Raw genomic sequence first — 12,193 nt, forward strand, 5'->3', positions numbered from 1 at the left:
GAACGGGGGAGGCTTCTGGCTGTACTGCTTCCCCGTGGGGACAGAATAGCAGGTAGTCTCTCTGGAAGGTCTTAGCTTCTGTTGACTGACATGCGCAATACAGTAGGGGCGGACCCTGGCCAGGTGGAGCTTGTGGGCAGATGCAACCTCTCCGGCCACGAATAATTGCGCTGCTGCTTTGTATGGTGAAAACCTCCCCCCGCCAAGGGGGATGGGTAGAGAACATTGACCCACACCCGCCAGGGGCCTTTCCTGGGACTAAAGATCCCAACGTGGTCTCAACGTCGTCACCCTCTCAACACACACCTTTCCTGCACACGTAATCCTGCCTTTCTCCGTCAGGGCCCTATCCTACCAGGAAAAAAAGCAAGCCGCTCAAAAAGGCCGATGCCAGGGAAATCGAGGAAACACTGCCAGTTTCCAAATTTATGCTGTCTACATGTCCCCACCTCCGGTGCAAGACTGCCTATGGGGCCGGGCTCCGAAGGCAAGGCCGAAATCCTGGCAGCTTGGGACCCAGCAGTCCAATGCTTTATGGACGTGGGGACACGGATGACCTGTCCGCCACATACAAGAGGGATCCTTGGGCCCTTCACTGGCTCGCCATTCAGCTCCACAACGTCCACTACTGGCCCTGGCCTTTGCTTTGGCTGGTGCCCCATTAAACGTGTGCTCCGGAGCGATGTTTCTCCACCCATCACTAGCATTCTGCCACCAGGGGATATGTGAGTGTGGGAGTCACCATTTGTCACTGGCAGCAGTGTCACAAGTCACTAGACTTCCAGCTACCCGCTGACCTAGGCTGCCTTCTGCCCCAGGCAAGGTCCCGAATCCTTTATCCCAGATGCTGACACGTGGCCACTAGCGGACATTGATTTTTATCAACACAGAGGTCCGAGTGAGGGTCAGAGGGCCAGGTAGGTGAAGTGAAGGCCAGGTGGGCGGGGCTAAGGCTTCTTTGCCATCACCATAGAGACAGTCCCCCCACCGCAAAAGTGGGCGGAGCTTCTGACGGGCCTGGTGACAAGACTGAGCCAATGGCAGAGATCCGGCCCGCCAGGCAGATGACACGGGGCCCTCCGTTGTGACCTATGACACCTAGTGGCCACAGGATTTGAGCACACCCCGGGAAAGGCTACGCAGGCACAAGGGAGCCCCTGGTGCGGACTGCTTCAGGGCATTGGCAGAGCACACCAGGTACCTCTTTCCCACTTTCCTGAGGATATCAGTAGGCAAGGCATCCCCACTCAGCATCACTTGCCCCTCTCTGTCTCTCTCTGGCTGTGTTCGTTCTCTGAAATCTCTTCCTTCTCCCCCTTGTCACTTCACACCTTCGAGTGCCTGACAGAGGGCCTAGAGACCAAAGAGCAAAGGGGCAAGGCCTCTGGCTCTACTGCTTGCCCATGGGGAGAGAAGTTCTGGTAGTCTATCTGGAAGGTCTAGAGAGTAGTGATTGACTGGGGAGCTATGTCACCATCGGACCTGGCCAGGTGAAGCTTGACATCACCGTGGGACCTGGCCAGGTGAAGCTTGACATCACCGTGGGACCTGGCCAGGTGAAGCTCGCTGACAAGTGGCAGCCTCTCCGGAGACTACTAATTCCGCTGATAACATTCTATGCAAATAACCGGCTGAGTGCCATGGGCAGAAAACATTGACACATACCTGCCAGAGGCCTATTCTGGGTCTGAAGAGTCCACCCTGGTCTCCAGCAACTCATCAGCTCAGCACACACTTTGCCTGGACGCATGGAAACCGCCTCCCTCCACGAATGTCTTCACCTGCTAGGAAACACACGATGTCACTCAGGCAAAGGAGAGCACAGGCAAAGTCAACTGAAGGCCCCATTTTCAAGATTTTGCCCTCTGCTGCTCCACAGCCTCCGGTGGCACCCTGCATGTGCGTCACTTCTCGGTAGACAAGGCCGAAATCCGGGCATCCAGGGCCCCAGCCGTCCAGAGTCTACGGATGGCGGCATATGGATCACCTCTTTGCCTCGTACAGCAGGGAGGCCTGGGCCCTAGACTGGCTCCGCTAGAGCTCCACGACCTCAGCTATTTTCCCTGACCTTTGGCCCGTGCCCTCGTGAGTGTGTCATCTCTACTTCCACTTCTCTTCCCACCACACTGAATCCGCCACCTGCGGATACCTGAGCGTGGACATCAACATCTATCACTGGCTGCAGTGTCACAGCTCACTAGGTGTCTAGGCTCAGGCTGACCTTGGCTGTCTTCTGCCCAGGCAAGGAGCCTAATCCTTCCAAGGAAATGAGGACACCTGCTCACTGGCCGACATCCTTTCTTTCATCCACACAGCGGTCTAGATGAGGGTCAAGGGGCCAGGTGGGCCAGGTGAAGGCTGAGTGTGGGGCCTAAGGCTTCTTTCCCAATCACCATGGTGACAGCCACCGGAAGGCTGGGCGGAACTTCTGACGGGGACGAGTCACAAACACTGAGCCAATAGGAGAGGTCCAGCCTAAGAGGCCAGTTCCGCAGAGCCCTCCATTTTACCCATGGACAGACAACGGCCCCTTGCGTCTTTGGCCACAAAATCGAGGGCACCCAGGGAATAACTTCACAGTAGGCAACCCCTGATGTGAACACGTTCGACACACTGGGACAGCAGGCAGGTACCTCTTTTCCACTTACGCTAGGATATCACTAGGCAAGGCGCCCTTCCTCAGCATCTGTGGCCTCTCTGTATGTGTTCGCTCGGAGGAATCTCTTCATTCTACCCCTGAGACACATCACAAGTACGAGGGGCCTGAGAGAGAGCCTAGAGATGGAACGGGGGAGGCTTCTGGCTGTACTGCTTCCCCGTGGGTAGAGAATAGCAGGTAGTCTCTCTGGAAGGTCTTAGCTTCTGTTGACTGACATGCGCAATACAGTAGGGGCGGACCCTGGCCAGGTGGAGCTTGTGGGCAGATGCAACCTCTCCGGCCACGAATAATTGCGCTGCTGCTTTGTATGGTGAAAACCTCCCCCCGCCAAGGGGGATGGGTAGAGAACATTGACCCACACCCGCCAGGGGCCTTTCCTGGGACTAAAGATCCCAACGTGGTCTCAACGTCGTCACCCTCTCAACACACACCTTTCCTGCACACGTAATCCTGCCTTTCTCCGTCAGGGCCCTATCCTACCAGGAAAAAAAGCAAGCCGCTCAAAAAGGCCGATGCCAGGGAAATCGAGGAAACACTGCCAGTTTCCAAATTTATGCTGTCTACATGTCCCCGCCTCCGGTGCAAGGCTGCCTATGGGGCCGGGCTCCGAAGGCAAGGCCGAAATCCTGGCAGCCTGGGACCCAGCAGTCCAATGCTTTATGGACGTGGGGACACGGATGACCTGTCCGCCACATACAAGAGGGATCCTTGGGCCCTTCACTGGCTCGCCATTCAGCTCCACGACGTCCACTACTGGCCCTGGCCTTTGCTTTGGCTGGTGCCCCATTAAACGTGTGCTCCGGAGCGATGTTTCTCCACCCATCACTATCATTCTGCCACCAGGGGATATGTGAGTGTGGGAGTCACCATTTGTCACTGGCAGCAGTGTCACAAGTCACTAGACTTCCAGCTACCCGCTGACCTAGGCTGCCTTCTGCCCCAGGCAAGGTCCCGAATCCTTTATCCCAGATGCTGACACGTGGCCACTAGCGGACATTGATTTTTATCAACACAGAGGTCCGAGTGAGGGTCAGAGGGCCAGGTAGGTGAAGTGAAGGCCAGGTGGGCGGGGCTAAGGCTTCTTTGCCATCACCAGAGACAGTCCCCCGACCGCAAGAGTGGGCGGAGCTTGTGACGGGCCTGGTGACAAGACTGAGCCAATGGCAGAGATCCGGCCCGCCAGGCAGATGACACGGGGCCCTCCGTTGTGACCTATGACACCTAGTGGCTACAGGATTTGAGCACACCCCGGGAAAGGCTACGCAGGCACAAGGGAGCCCCTGGTGCGGACTGCTTCAGGGCATTGGCATCCCCACTCAGCATCTCTTGCCCCTCTCTGTCTCTCTCTGGCTGTGTTCGTTCTCTGAAATCTCTTCCTTCTCCCCCTTGTCACTTCACACCTTCGAGTGCCTGACAGAGGGCTTAGAGACCAAAGAGCAAAGGGGGAAGACCTCTGGCTCTACTGCTTGCCCATGGGGAGAGAAGTTCTGGTAGTCTATCTGGAAGGTCTAGAGAGTAGTGATTGACTGGGGAGCTATGTCACCATCGGACCTGGCCAGGTGAAGCTTGACATCACCGTGGGACCTGGCCAGGTGAAGCTTGACATCACCGTGGGACCTGGCCAGGTGAAGCTCGCTGACAAGTGGCAGCCTCTCCGCAGACTACTAATTCCGCTGATAACATTCTATGCAAATAACCGGCTGAGTGCCATGGGCAGAAAACATTGACACATACCTGCCAGAGGCCTATTCTGGGTCTGAAGAGTCCACCCTGGTCTCCAGCAACTCATCAGCTCAGCACACACTTTGCCTGGACGCATGGAAACCGCCTCTCTCCAGGAATGTCTTCACCTGCTAGGAAACACACGATGTCACTCAGCCAAAGGAGAGCACAGGCAAAGTCAACTGAAGCCCCCATTTTCAAGATTTTGCCGTTTGCTGCTCCACAGCCTCCGGTGGCACCCCGCATGTGCGTCACTTCTCGGTAGACAAGGCCGAAATCCGGGCATCCAGGGCCCCAGCCGTCCAGAGTCTACGGATGGCGGCATATGGATCACCTCTTTGCCTCGTACAGCAGGGAGGCCTGGGCCCTAGACTGGCTCCGCTAGAGCTCCACGACCTCAGCTATTTTCCCTGACCTTTGGCCCGTGCCCTCGTGAGTGTGTCATCTCTACTTCCACTTCTCTTCCCACCACACTGAATCCGCCACCTGCGGATACCTGAGCGTGGACATCAACATCTATCACTGGCTGCAGTGTCACAGCTCACTAGGTGTCTAGGCTCAGGCTGACCTTGGCTGTCTTCTGCCCAGGCAAGGAGCCTAATCCTTCCAAGGAAATGAGGACACCTGCTCGCTGGTCGACATCCTTTCTTTCATCCACACAGCGGTCTAGATGAGGGTCAAGGGGCCAGGTGGGCCAGGTGAAGGCTGAGTGTGGGGCCTAAGGCTTCTTTCCCAATCACCATGGTGACAGCCACCAGAAGGCTGGGCGGAACTTCTGACGGGGACGAGTCACAAACACTGAGCCAATAGGAGAGGTCCAGCCTAAGCGGCCAGTTCCGCAGAGCCCTCCATTTTACCCATGGACAGACAACGGCCCCTTGCGTCTTTGGCCACAAAATCGAGGGCACCCAGGGAATAACTTCACAGTAGGCAACCCCTGATGTGAACACGTTCGACACACTGGGACAGCAGGCAGGTACCTCTTTTCCACTTACGCTAGGATATCACTAGGCAAGGCGCCCTTCCTCAGCATCTGTGGCCTCTCTGTATGTGTTCGCTCGGAGGAATCTCTTCATTCTACCCCTGAGACACATCACAAGTATGAGGGGCCTGAGAGAGAGCCTAGAGATGGAACGGGGGAGGCTTCTGGCTGTACTGCTTCCCCGTGGGTAGAGAATAGCAGGTAGTCTCTCTGGAAGGTCTTAGCTTCTGTTGACTGACACGCGCAATACAGTAGGGGCGGACCCTGGCCAGGTGGAGCTTGTGGGCAGATGCAACCTCTCCGGCCACGAATAATTGCGCTGCTGCTTTGTATGGTGAAAACCTCCCCCCGCCAAGGGGGATGGGTAGAGAACATTGACCCACACCCGCCAGGGGCCTTTCCTGGGACTAAAGATCCCAACGTGGTCTCAACGTCGTCACCCTCTCAACACACACCTTTCCTGCACACGTAATCCTGCCTTTCTCCGTCAGGGCCCTATCCTACCAGGAAAAAAAGCAAGCCGCTCAAAAAGGCCGATGCCAGGGAAATCGAGGAAACACTGCCAGTTTCCAAATTTATGCTGTCTACATGTCCCCGCCTCCGGTGCAAGGCTGCCTATGGGGCCGGGCTCCGAAGGCAAGGCCGAAATCCTGGCAGCCTGGGACCCAGCAGTCCAATGCTTTATGGACGTGGGGACACGGATGACCTGTCCGCCACATACAAGAGGGATCCTTGGGCCCTTCACTGGCTCGCCATTCAGCTCCACGACGTCCACTACTGGCCCTGGCCTTTGCTTTGGCTGGTGCCCCATTAAACGTGTGCTCCGGAGCGATGTTTCTCCACCCATCACTATCATTCTGCCACCAGGGGATATGTGAGTGTGGGAGTCACCATTTGTCACTGGCAGCAGTGTCACAAGTCACTAGACTTCCAGCTACCCGCTGACCTAGGCTGCCTTCTGCCCCAGGCAAGGTCCCGAATCCTTTATCCCAGATGCTGACACCTGGCCACTAGCGGACATTGATTTTTATCAACACAGAGGTCCGAGTGAGGGTCAGAGGGCCAGGTAGGTGAAGTGAAGGCCAGGTGGGCGGGGCTAAGGCTTCTTTGCCATCACCAGAGACAGTCCCCCGACCGCAAGAGTGGGCGGAGCTTGTGACGGGCCTGGTGACAAGACTGAGCCAATGGCAGAGATCCGGCCCGCCAGGCAGATGACACGGGGCCCTCCGTTGTGACCTATGACACCTAGTGGCCACAGGATTTGAGCACACCCCGGGAAAGGCTACGCAGGCACAAGGGAGCCCCTGGTGCGGACTGCTTCAGGGCATTGGCAGAGCACACCAGGTACCTCTTTCCCACTTTCCTGAGGATATCAGTAGGCAAGGCATCCCCACTCAGCATCTCTTGCCCCTCTCTGTCTCTCTCTGGCTGTGTTCGTTCTCTGAAATCTCTTCCTTCTCCCCCTTGTCACTTCACACCTTCGAGTGCCTGACAGAGGGCCTAGAGACCAAAGAGCAAAGGGGCAAGGCCTCTGGCTCTACTGCTTGCCCATGGGGAGAGAAGTTCTGGTAGTCTATCTGGAAGGTCTAGAGAGTAGTGATTGATTGGGGAGCTACGTCACCATGGGACCTGGCCAGGTGAAGCTTGACATCACCGTGGGACCTGGCCAGGTGAAGCTCGCTGACAAGTGGCAGCCTCTCCGGAGACTACTAATTCCGCTGATAACATTCTATGCAAATAACCGGCTGAGTGCCATGGGCAGAAAACATTGACACATACCTGCCAGAGGCCTATTCTGGGTCTGAAGAGTCCACCCTGCTCTCCAGCAACTCATCAGCTCAGCACACACTTTGCCTGGACGCATGGAAACCGCCTCTCTCCACGAATGTCTTCACCTGCTAGGAAACACGCGCTGTCACTCAGCCAAAGGAGAGCACAGGCAAAGTCAACTGAAGGCCCCATTTTCAAGATTTTGCCCTCTGCTGCTCCACAGCCTCCGGTGGCACCCTGCATGTGCGTCACTTCTCGGTAGACAAGGCCCAAATCCGGGCATCCAGGGCCCCAGCCGTCCAGAGTCTACGGATGGCGGTATATGGATCACCTCTTTGCCTCGTACAGCAGGGAGGCCTGGGCCCTAGACTGGCTCCGCTAGAGCTCCACGACCTCAGCTATTTTCCCTGACCTTTGGCCCGTGCCCTCGTGAGTGTGTCATCTCTACTTCCACTTCTCTTCCCACCACACTGAATCCGCCACCTGCGGATACCTGAGCGTGGACATCAACATCTATCACTGGCTGCAGTGTCACAGGTCACTAGGTGTCTAGCCTCAGGCTGACCTTGGCTGTCTTCTGCCCAGGCAAGGAGCCTAATCCTTCCAAGGAAATGAGGACACCTGCTCACTGGCCGACATCCTTTCTTTCATCCACACAGCGGTCTAGATGAGGGTCAAGGGGCCAGGTGGGCCAGGTGAAGGCTGAGTGTGGGGCCTAAGGCTTCTTTCCCAATCACCATGGTGACAGCCACCGGAAGGCTGGGCGGAACTTCTGACGGGGACGAGTCACAAACACTGAGCCAATAGGAGAGGTCCAGCCTAACCGGCCAGTTCCGCACAGCCCTCCATTTTACCCATGGACAGACAACGGCCCCTTGCGTCTTTGGCCACAAAATCGAGGGCACCCAGGGAATAACTTCACAGTAGACAACCCCTGATGTGAACACGTTCGACACACTGGGACAGCAGGCAGGTACCTCTTTTCCACTTACGCTAGGATATCACTAGGCAAGGCGCCCTTCCTCAGCATCTGTGGCCTCTCTGTATGTGTTCGCTCGGAGGAATCTCTTCATTCTACCCCTGAGACACATCACAAGTATGAGGGGCCTGAGAGAGAGCCTAGAGATGGAACGGGGGAGGCTTCTGGCTGTACTGCTTCCCCGTGGGTAGAGAATAGCAGGTAGTCTCTCTGGAAGTTCTTAGCTTCCGTTGACTGACATGCGCAATACAGTAGGGGCGGACCCTGGCCAGGTGGAGCTTGTGGGCAGATGCAACCTCTCCGGCCACGAATAATTGCGCTGCTGCTTTGTATGGTGAAAACCTCCCCCCGCCAAGGGGGATGGGTAGAGAACATTGACCCACACCCGCCAGGGGCCTTTCCTGGGACTAAAGATCCCTACATTGTCTCAACGTCGTCACCGTCTCAACACACACCTTTCCTGCACACGTAATCCTGCCTTTCTCCGTCAGGGCCCTATCCTACCAGGAAAAAAAGCAAGCCGCTCAAAAAGGCCGATGCCAGGGAAATCGAGGAAACACTGCCAGTTTCCAAATTTATGCTGTCTACATGTCCCCGCCTCCGGTGCAAGGCTGCCTATGGGGCCGGGCTCCGAAGGCAAGGCCGAAATCCTGGCAGCCTGAGACCCAGCAGTCCAATGCTTTATGGACGTGGGGACACGGATGACCTGTCCGCCACATACAAGAGGGATCCTTGGGCCCTTCACTGGCTCGCCATTCAGCTCCACGACGTCCACTACTGGCCCTGGCCTTTGCTTTGGCTGGTGCCCCATTAAACGTGTGCTCCGGAGCGATGTTTCTCCACCCATCACTAGCATTCTGCCACCAGGGGATATGTCAGTGTGGGAGTCACCATTTCTCACTGGCAGCAGTGTCACAAGTCACTAGACTTCCAGCTACCCGCTGACCTAGGCTGCCTTCTGCCCCAGGCAAGGTCCCGAATCCTTTATCCCAGATGCTGACACCTGGCCACTAGCAGACATTGATTTTTATCAACACAGAGGTCTGAGTGAGGGTCAGAGGGCCAGGTAGGTGAAGTGAAGGCCAGGTGGGCGGGGCTAAGGCTTCTTTGGCATCACCAGAGACAGTCCCCCCACCGCAAGAGTGGGCGGAGCTTGTGATGGGCCTGGTGACAAGACTGAGCCAATGGAAGAGATCCGGCCCGCCAGGCAGATGACACGGGGCCCTCCATTGTGACCTATGACACCTAGTGGCCACAGGATTTGAGCACACCCCGGGAAAGGCTACGCAGGCACAAGGGAGCCCCTGGTGCGGACTGCTTCAGGGCATTGGCATCCCCACTCAGCATCTCTTGCCCCTCTCTGTCTCTCTCTGGCTGTGTTCGTTCTCTGAAATCTCTTCCTTCTCCCCCTTGTCACTTCACACCTTCGAGTGCCTGACAGAGGGCTTAGAGACCAAAGAGCAAAGGGGGAAGGCCTCTGGCTCTACTGCTTGCCCATGGGGAGAGAAGTTCTGGTAGTCTATCTGGAAGGTCTAGAGAGTAGTGATTGACTGGGGAGCTATGTCACCATCGGACCTGGCCAGGTGAAGCTTGACATCACCGTGGGACCTGGCCAGGTGAAGCTTGACATCACCGTGGGACCTGGCCAGGTGAAGCTCGCTGACAAGTGGCAGCCTCTCCGCAGACTACTAATTCCGCTGATAACATTCTATGCAAATAACCGGCTGAGTGCCATGGGCAGAAAACATTGACACATACCTGCCAGAGGCCTATTCTGGGTCTGAAGAGTCCACCCTGGTCTCCAGCAACTCATCAGCTCAGCACACACTTTGCCTGGACGCATGGAAACCGCCTCTCTCCACGAATGTCTTCACCTGCTAGGAAACACACGATGTCACTCAGCCAAAGGAGAGCACAGGCAAAGTCAACTGAAGCCTCCATTTTCAAGATTTTGCCGTCTGCTGCTCCACAGCCTCCGGTGGCACCCCGCATGTGCGTCACTTCTCGGTAGACAAGGCCGAAATCCGGGCATCCAGGGCCCCAGCCGTCCAGAGTCTACGGATGGCGGCATATGGATCACCTCTTTGCCTCGTACAGCAGGGAGGCCTGGGCCCTAGACTGGCTCCGCTAGAGCTCCACGACCTCAGCTATTTTCCCTGACCTTTGGCCCGTGCCCTCGTGAGTGTGTCATCTCTACTTCCACTTCTCTTCCCACCACACTGAATCCGCCACCTGCGGATACCTGAGCGTGGACATCAACATCTATCACTGGCTGCAGTGTCACAGCTCACTAGGTGTCTAGGCTCAGGCTGACCTTGGCTGTCTTCTGCCCAGGCAAGGAGCCTAATCCTTCCAAGGAAATGAGGACACCTGCTCACTGGCCGACATCCTTTCTTTCATCCACACAGCGGTCTAGATGAGGGTCAAGGGGCCAGGTGGGCCAGGTGAAGGCTGAGTGTGGGGCCTAAGGCTTCTTTCCCAATCACCATGGTGACAGCCACCAGAAGGCTGGGCGGAACTTCTGACGGGGACGAGTCACAAACACTCAGCCAATAGGAGAGGTCCAGCCTAACCGGCCAGTTCCGCAGAGCCCTCCATTTTACCCATGGACAGACAACGGCCCCTTGCGTCTTTGGCCACAAAATCGAGGGCACCCAGGGAATAACTTCACAGTAGGCAACCCCTGATGTGAACACGTTCGACACACTGGGACAGCAGGCAGGTACCTCTTTTCCACTTACGCTAGGATATCACTAGGCAAGGCGCCCTTCCTCAGCATCTGTGGCCTCTCTGTATGTGTTCGCTCGGAGGAATCTCTTCATTCTACCCCTGAGACACATCACAAGTATGAGGGGCCTGAGAGAGAGCCTAGAGATGGAACGGGGGAGGCTTCTGGCTGTACTGCTTCCCCATGGGTAGAGAATAGCAGGTAGTCTCTCTGGAAGTTCTTAGCTTCCGTTGACTGACATGCGCAATACAGTAGGGGCGAACCCTGGCCAGGTGGAGCTTGTGGGCAGATGCAACCTCTCCGGCCACGAATAATTGCGCTGCTGCTTTGTATGGTGAAAACCTCCCCCCGCCAAGGGGGATGGGTAGAGAACATTGACCCACACCCACCAGGGGCCTTTCCTGGGACTAAAGATCCCAACATTGTCTCAACGTCGTCACCGTCTCAACACACACCTTTCCTGCACATGTAATCCTGCCTTTCTCCCTCAGGGCCCTATCCTACCAGGAAAAAAAGCAAGCCGCTCAAAAAGGCCGATGCCAGGGAAATCGAGGAAACACTGCCAGTTTCCAAATTTATGCTGTCTACATGTCCCCGCCTCCGGTGCAAGGCTGCCTATGTGGCCGGGCTCTGAAGGCAAGACCGAAATCCTGGCAGCCTGGGACCCAGCAGTCCAATGCTTTATGGACGTGGGGACACGGATGACCTGTTCGCCACATACAGGAGGGATCCTTGGGCCCTTCACTGGCTCGCCATTCAGCTCCACGACGTCCACTACTGGCCCTGGCCTTTGCTTTGGCTGGTGCCCCATTAAACGTGTGCTCCGGAGCGATGTTTCTCCACCCATCACTATCATTCTGCCACCAGGGGATATGTGAGTGTGGGAGTCACCATTTGTCACTGGCAGCAGTGTCACAAGTCACTAGACTTCCAGCTACCCGCTGACCTAGGCTGCCTTCTGCCCCAGGCAAGGTCCCGAATCCTTTATCCCAGATGCTGACACCTGGCCACTAGCGGACATTGATTTTTATCAACACAGAGGTCTGAGTGAGGGTCAGAGGGCCAGGTAGGTGAAGTGAAGGCCAGGTGGGCGGGGCTAAGGCTTCTTTGCCATCACCAGAGACAGTCCCCCGACCGCAAGAGTGGGCGGAGCTTGTGATGGGCCTGGTGACAAGACTGAGCCAATGGCAGAGATCCGGCCCGCCAGGCAGATGACACGGGGCCCTCCATTGTGACCTATGACACCTAGTGGCCACAGGATTTGAGCACACCCCGGGAAAGGCTACGCAGGCACAAGGGAGCCCCTGGTGCGGACTGCTTCAGGGCATTGGCATCCCCACTCAGCATCTCTTG

At 56.5% G+C, this 12,193-nt stretch overlaps 2 long non-coding RNA genes across 6 annotated transcripts in view; both read right to left on the minus strand.

The window, feature by feature from the left end:
• The window catches only part of LOC126058214 (uncharacterized), a 68,733-nt gene that overhangs the window by 23,057 nt on the left and 33,483 nt on the right, over positions 1–12,193 (minus strand). The gene's annotated exons all lie outside the window — the stretch shown is intronic.
• Positions 1–12,193, minus strand: part of LOC126058215 (uncharacterized) — a 35,764-nt gene that overhangs the window by 1,086 nt on the left and 22,485 nt on the right. Inside the window, exon 2 of the long non-coding RNA XR_007513141.1 lies at positions 7,143–7,261. This is a non-coding gene — a long non-coding RNA (uncharacterized LOC126058215). The remainder of the gene's footprint in view (positions 1–7,142; positions 7,262–12,193) is intronic.

The sequence above is a fragment of the Elephas maximus genome, chromosome 14 (assembly GCF_024166365.1).
Source record: "Elephas maximus indicus isolate mEleMax1 chromosome 14, mEleMax1 primary haplotype, whole genome shotgun sequence".
NCBI classification, from domain to species: Eukaryota; Metazoa; Chordata; class Mammalia; order Proboscidea; family Elephantidae; genus Elephas; species Elephas maximus.